Here is an 8009-nt window from a genome sequence, read left to right as displayed (position 1 = left end):
AGGTCTTTAGGGGCAATTACACGCACAGAGCTGTCATCTCCTATGATAACATTCCCTTCTGAAATACCTCCTGAAGGACCTGCCTGCGGCTGTTTTACAGTTAACTTGTTTATGTAAGTAAAAGGAATACACTCTAAAATAATGATTAAAAAACATGGTATCATAAATGCATAAACCAGGAAAATATTTATAATCATTGCCAGGTATTAGGTACTGTACATGATTCTATGTGCTATACTTTTATATGACTGGTGGTGCAGTGGGTTTGTTTACATCAGCATCACCAAAAACACTTGAGTAATGCATTGCACTATGACGTTACTATAGCTACAGTGACACTAGGTCATAGGGATTTTTAGCTCTATTATAATCTTATGGGACCACTTTCATATACGTGGTCCACACTGACTGAACTATTGTTATGTAACACATGGCTGTATTGAAAACAACGCTATAATTGTAAAATAGTTTCTCCTGTCTCACTTCTCCCCCACCCTTTTGACTGAAAACTGTCTTTAGCTGACAAAACTATACTGAACAGGCTCTGGCAAAGGTACCAGTGTCTCTTAATGCCTGAATGGAATGGACTCTTTGCTGATCTATATTGTCTGACTTCTCTTGAACTAGTACACTGCTTACTACTCTCATCCTGCAACTCTGTCTACCCATTTCCCTGTTACACTCTTGCCTGGTTGTCTTCCTTGCTCAGTCTCTTTAATACGCTCTACCATTACAGGAGCTGTATTAGTCCGTTCTCATGCTGCCATTAGGTTGGTACAAAAGTAATTGTGGTTTTTGCCATTACTTTCAATGGCAAAAACCACAGTTGCTTTTGTATCCAGTATAGATAATATAAAGACACTACCCAACACTGGGTGATTTATAAACAAAGTAAGTTTAATTGACTCACAGTTCCACATGGCTGAGGAGGCCTCAGGAAACTTAACAATCATGGTGTAAGGGGAAGCAGACACCTTCACAAGGCAGCAGGAGAGAGTGTTAGCATATGAAGGAGGAAATGTCAAACACTTATAAAACCATCAGATCTTATGACAACTCACTCACTATCACCAGAACAGTATGGGGGAACTTGCCCCATGATCCAATCACCTCCTTCCCTGGACATATGGAGATTACAACTCAAGATGAGATTTGGATGGGGACACAGAGCCAAACCATATCAGGAGCTAATTGAGCTTATGCATTCAGTTGCTACTCACTTGCTCATGAGTCTCAAATCTATATGTCCTGATTAAGATCTTTGAATGGAATGAAGGACATTTTCACCTGGATTCTCCAAGGATTTCAATCACAGATTCTTAAAATTCTTCTCTTTCTCCTGCATTTTTTGTGTGTGTGAATAGCATTTCCAGCCACCATGTGCCCTCTGGGACACTCGGGAGTCAGCCTAGATTCCCTTCTCTTTCTCAGCCTAACACTCAAGCAGTCAATGAACAAATCTTATAAATTTACCTTCTAAACCATTTTGTATCTGTATCATAACTCCATTATTTTGCCTCCCTTTTATTTTTAATTTAGGCATTATCTCTGACCAAGAAACACACTATAATATAATATATTGCCTCTAATCTTACACTTCCCCTATTCATTCTCTATATCACTGCTACAATATTTTTTCTAAAATGTAAAACCATTCGTGTTCCCCTTGTCCATCTGTTTTATATCTTCCTCACTTTTCTCCCTATCTCAAATGCCTTGCCACTCTTTAACCATTGCTGATGAGTCTCAAATCTCATCAGCAGATTTTAGTGACTCTAATTTATCTGCAAGCCTCATCTTCTGACATCTCCACTATTAACCTTTTGATGACCACTTTCCCACTTTTACACCAACCCACTCTGAAAGGTCATCTTCTTCCATTGCGTCTTTAACACTTTGTTACATTTGGTTAGATGTCTGTTTTTCCTACTTCATTTGTGAGGTAGATATTCTGAAAATGTGAAATGCATAATGTTCATCTCTGTAGCTGCAAGAACTTGGTGCATAGTGGGTGCTTAATAAATATTTACTGAAAGAATTATTACATTTATACAACTTGTAGGCATGACATACAGAGAGAAACTGTAGAGAAACTTGAGCACAAACAATACAATGACTGGGTAAACAATTAGTACCAGGTGCATCTTGTAGCCATAATTCAATTGGGTAACACAGATGGCTTTTTATCAGAAAAAGAAAAGGTGAAGTAGAATCTTTACTCCTAAGAGAACATACGTAACATACTATGGCAGATAGCATTTTTCCAAAATGTCATTACAAGATCTCCCATTGCATACGTTCTTCTGCGATGTCACTTTGCCACTTCTCTATCAATAATTAGGCTCTCCACCTTACTGAACTTATATGGACTCTGTGACAGCTTTAACCAAAAGAATGTGACAGGTGTAATGCTATGCCAAATCTGGGCAAAATCCTTAACTGGCCTTGTGAATTCTGTTTCTTCCTTCTTCGAAGCTAGCTACCATATATGAGGTACACTACTAGACCACATTCTTTAAAAAGCCAAATCACATGGAGAGGAAGTGAAAAGTGTGAAAGCATGGAGAGTGAGGCACCTGACTATGAATGCAGAGGTCATCTTAGACACCAGCCCACTTGAGCCTTCAGATGATTCCAGCCCCAGGTGCCATCTATTTACAACAGCATAAGTGATTCCAAATGAGAAATGCCTACAGGTGCTCAGTCAACACACAGAAGCAGAAAGAAATAACAAATTGGTGTTACGAAAAAACAAATTTGGAGGTGGTGTTATAAAAATAAATAAGTAAAACACAAAATTTGTTCTCAATTTTTCTCTAACATTGTTAGAATTTCTAGATTGAGTAATTTGTAATAGAAGCTAGCTTTCAAATACCTATCAACTTCATGAAAACACAATGAAAATTTAAGGGCAATAGCCATAAAAATATAGCAATATCTGAAGATTTTTTTAACTGAAAATATTTATTGTCTTTAACAAAAACACAGAAAAAACCCTAATATCTACTAATAATGAACTGCTTAAAATAATTATATATCCTCCCCTTAACAGAACATCATATATTATAAAATGAGTGCCTTAGCCCTGTACAAATGGGCATGTAATGATGCCAAAATAATAAATTCAATTGCAAAACAGTATACACAATGTGGACCCCATTCATTAAAGTAGCATATATTTATTTTTTAAATTCAGAAAAATAATGTAAACATGTACCTATAAGGACACAGTTACCTCTGAGAAACTGATTGACAATAAAGACTATAATTTTGCCATATTTATGTCATATTAAGTATTTTTATAGTTAATATGGATAATTTTTGTAAGAAAAATGCAAATCTGTAAAAAATATTAAATGTTGGATTTGTCCCTCTACTATTCTCAAGATGGCCTTATCTAGCTTTTTAAGTTAATTTACATCTACTCTTGTTCATCTGCACCTTAACAATACCATAGAATTTTAGGGTGTATGTCATGTTATTATTATTGAGTGAACTTATTTGACAATTCCAAATCCAAATTGTGTAACCCGGCAATTGAGGCCTCCACAATTTTTCTCTCAATTGTTGATACATTTTTTTCCAGTTTTTAAATTTTGATTCCAGGTGAACAAAACTACCTCTCTTCCCAGAGCTGTACCCTGTCTTTTCTGCACTTGGACAACTCGTGCTGTTCTCCTCACCCAGCATGTTTCCTCCTGGGTCATGTAGTGCTCACCCAGCACTCACCCTTCAGGGCCAACCCTGTTGTGTGTTTCCCTCATTGGAAATCACCTAGCCCTGTATCTGCTTTTTCTTTGTGCTTGCTACTCTCTACCTTGTATTTTTTTGTGATTATTTTATTTTACTTTTAACTGATGTTTTGAATATTTAATTCACATAGTTCAAAGTTGAAATGTATTTTAAAATATACAATGAACAATCTCCCTGTCCAAATACCCTGTTCTCAGCCTTTATTTAACCAATAATTTGCTTTCTCATCATCCCTTACAGGGGTGTTTTGTGTACATACAAGCACACACACACTTATTTTCACCACTTTTCACACAAAACTCTACATGTTGTCCTGCACTTTGCATTTTTCACTTAACAAATTTACCCATTTGACCATAAATATTACAGAGCATTCTATCATATGTCATGAACTGTTCTAGGCATTGGAGGAACAAAAATAAACAAAAGAGACCAAAAAAATTCACCCTCACAGAGTTTACATTCTAGTGAAGGAGTTAGACAACAAAATAAATATAATGTACAGCATGTTAGATGAAACATGCTAAGTATAAAATAATAGTAATAAAACAGAACAATGGAAAATAATATTGTAGGGGGTAACATTTTAGACGAGGTGACCAAGAAAGTCTTTACTGAAAAGCCACTTTTAAAATAACATTCTGAAGGCAGTCAGTGTATTAACTATGTGTTAATGAGGAAATAACATTTTAGGCAGAATGAAAAGGTACAAAAGCATGAAGTAGAACTGTGTATTGTGGGTGCTGGGAAGAGTAAAGAGCCTGTTGTGTTTAGAGCAGAGGGAAAAAATGACCCACTATCCATGTTTTACTTACATTTGAATCTAAAAGTTTATATTATTTAATATAGTTAGTATGCATGGTTTACCTCAGTTTTTTCGTATGCTTAACACAAAGCCTTATAAATAGTAACTATGCATGAGATGTTAAATAAGTGGATATATGTATAAGAAAATTCATGAATTAATAAATGATGCATAATCTAAGACCAATGATATTTACTAGATTCAGGGTCTTTGCACTTGCCACTTCCTCAGCCTGGAACACAGTATGGAATCCTCCATACCCATGTGACCAGTACCCTCAAGTATCCAAGATCCTTACCTAATAGCTACTTCTCAATGGAAACATTGAACATCTTATCTAAAATTAACCAATCAACAAAAGTAAGAAAATAAAGAACAAAAGAACATGGAATAGCTCTGTTTAGCCTCCTGAACTAGAGAACTTTGGCATTGCTGCACAAAATTCTACATAGCTAATATGGAGAAGGAAAGTACATGTGAAAACAGGTATAGCACAAAGGATTCTCCATCCTTCCACCATGAAGGCCATGTAGATGTGCTTGGTCAGTTATCAGGAACTATAGGTTATTTGTTAGGTGGTAGGTTTATGTCTACGATGTACTGACAGGCATGATCCAGTTTTCTCAAATAGGTGTCATCTCATGACACATAAATGAGCTTGGAGGTGTTTCTGAGTATGACTGAAGGACATCGAAATGCAACACTTCCCATTTGACTTTTACATGCCACGTGGATCCATTTTCAACCTTTTAAATGAGCCTTGTATTTATTAAAACATGATAAACTAGGACCCTTGTAGATAATATTTCAGAAAAAGGAACAACTGCTGGATTTTAAAACTAAAGACATAATAGACAAAGAATGTTAAATTCCTAATAAAACCCCAGTCTCAGGGTTTTGGGGGTATGTCTCCACCAAGAACAGAGTGTGCTGAATCTAATTTGCTGTGTCATTGCCAAATCTGGCTCTGGTTTTATATTAATTGAAATGGATGCTTTATGAAACAAAGACCTACATTCTGAAAATTGTTTTCCATGCGATGTGCATTAAGGAAACTTGTTCCATAAGCACATCTGGTCCTGGCTCATCATGCTGTGAGGAGAATCTATGCACCATCTCAGTGCTCTAACATTAAAACTTTAAGAAGACCTTGCTTCCCTAAACATATTCAAAGACAATTCATGTCAATATTTTCAAACCTTTTAAAACCCTCCTTTTCCTGACATGCATCTTATATTGTTGCTCTTATTGTTTCTCAGCAAGTCATAGAAGAGTGCTGAAAATACTGCTCCAGTTTCTTCAGCTTGTCTCAAGCATAACATACTATTTTTCAACAGATGCTACAAAAGCCCTCATTGATCTTCAAGGCATTTAATACATAGAAGAAAGCCAAAATTGTGCCTGTAGTTGTACATTCTTAAAGCACTAGTTTACGTAGATGTTTATAGGCTTTTCCATTTTACTACTCTGAAAGGAATACTTCTCAATTTTAAAATCTACTGCAAGGAAAATTATAATCTAGAAACTTAGATTATATCATTTTATTTATATTCTAATATTGTAGCATATTCCTACCCTTTTGAGATTTATTTTGTAACCAAAAGTTGTGTCCAATATTTTCTGTATTGACATTTAAGACAAAATATATGGGATGTGCTAAAATTATATATCTTTATTTGATTTCTGTTCATTGCAAGTATGTATTCTTAAAAGATTAAACCAAATGTAAATGTGAAATAAATGTTTATAAGTGACTTTATAAGCATATAAGTTATTTAAAACAGCAAAATAATTTCGTTTGGAAAGAGCATTAAAATGATCAGATATATAAGGAAACAAAATGTATGACTTTATGGAGGGATAAACTAGAAATTCAGAAAAAAACAAAAAAGCAAAATAGATTTTTAGGCTCTGGATAAATAACTAAAAATACATAGTAGTAGAAAACACTGAAATTACATTAGATTTTACTTATATTTTTAGTTTAAGAAATATTCCTGACTTTTTCCTTATCCTTCAAACTTTAAACGGAAGTTTCATAAACAAAACTACGTTTGCCAAATATTATTTAATTGCCAAGATGTATTCAGAAAGCAGAAATAATCATTGAATCATGAAGACATGTTCATAAAATTTTTGCTAATACATCCAGTTACAGAATGCGGTTTTCTGATATATTGTGTTTCTGTAAAATATTATTAAAATATGAATTACTAAATGAAATAAAGTGAAATAAATTGACAAAAAGCATGCTATGCTCAATTTCAACATAAGGTGAGCACATTTTGCCAAAGCCAAATGAAAGGGTGAACCCTCAAGAAGATTCAGAATGAACTAGCCTATTCAGACATCTGAAACCTAAACGTGCTTCACATCAGTTGCTCCATAGCACATTAGCCAGAGGTATTTACTAAACACCTGGTTAATCCAGGGTTTAAGGACTTTGGCAACTTTCTGCTCTCTCCCTTTATTTAACCAACATTCCTTTTTTTTTTTTTTTGAGATGGAGTTTCACTCTTGTCATCCAGGCTGGAGTGTAATGGCACAATCTCGGCTCACTGCAACCTCCACCTCCTGGGTTCAAGTGATTTTCCTTCCTCAGCCTCCCGAGTCACTGGGATTACAGGCGCCTGCCACCATGCCCAGCTAATTTTGTATTTTTGTTTTAGTAGAGATGGGGTTTCACCACGTTGGCCAGGTTAGTGTTGAACTCCTGACCTCAGGTGAGCCACCTGCCTCAGCCTCCCAAAGTGCTTGGGGTTACAGGTGTGAGCCACCTTGCCCTTAACCTTTTTTTTTTTTTTTTTGAGACAGAGTCTTGCTCTGTTGCCCAGGCTGGAGTGCAGTGGTGCGATCTCGGCTCACTGCAAGCTCCGCCTCCCAGGTTCACGCCATTCTCTTGCCTCAGCCTCTCGAGTAGCTGGGACTACAGGCACCCCCCCACCACGCCCAGCTAATTTTTTGTATTTTTAGTAGAGATTGGGTTTCACAGTGGTATCAATCTCCTGACCTCGTGATCCGCCCGCCTCAGCCTCCCAAAGTGCTGGGATTACAAGCCTGAGCCACCGTGCCCGGCCAACCAACATTCTTAAACATCTACCACTGCTAGTCACTGTACTAGCTCTGGGAGTGCAGGGGTAAACAAGTTTGAAAAGGTCACTGCTATTAAGGAGTTAACATGCTAGTGAAAAACCCAGGTGATTAAGACATACAAATAAAGAAACAAGGTAATTACAGGTGGTAGTGAAGGCTATGAGGAAAATAAAAGTGTATTGAAATAGTTACTAGAGGCTAGGCGGGGTGGCTCAGGCTTGTAATCCCAGCAATTTGGGAGGCCGAGGCAGGCGGATCACGAGGTCAGGAGATCAAGACCATGGTGAAACCCCGTTGCTACTAAAAATACAAAAAAAATTAGCCGGGCATGGTGGCGGGCGCCTGTAGTCCCAGCTAC

This window comes from Symphalangus syndactylus, chromosome 11 (assembly GCF_028878055.3).
Source record: "Symphalangus syndactylus isolate Jambi chromosome 11, NHGRI_mSymSyn1-v2.1_pri, whole genome shotgun sequence".
NCBI lineage: Eukaryota > Metazoa > Chordata > Mammalia > Primates > Hylobatidae > Symphalangus > Symphalangus syndactylus.
Note: the sequence above shows the minus strand (reverse complement) of the source record.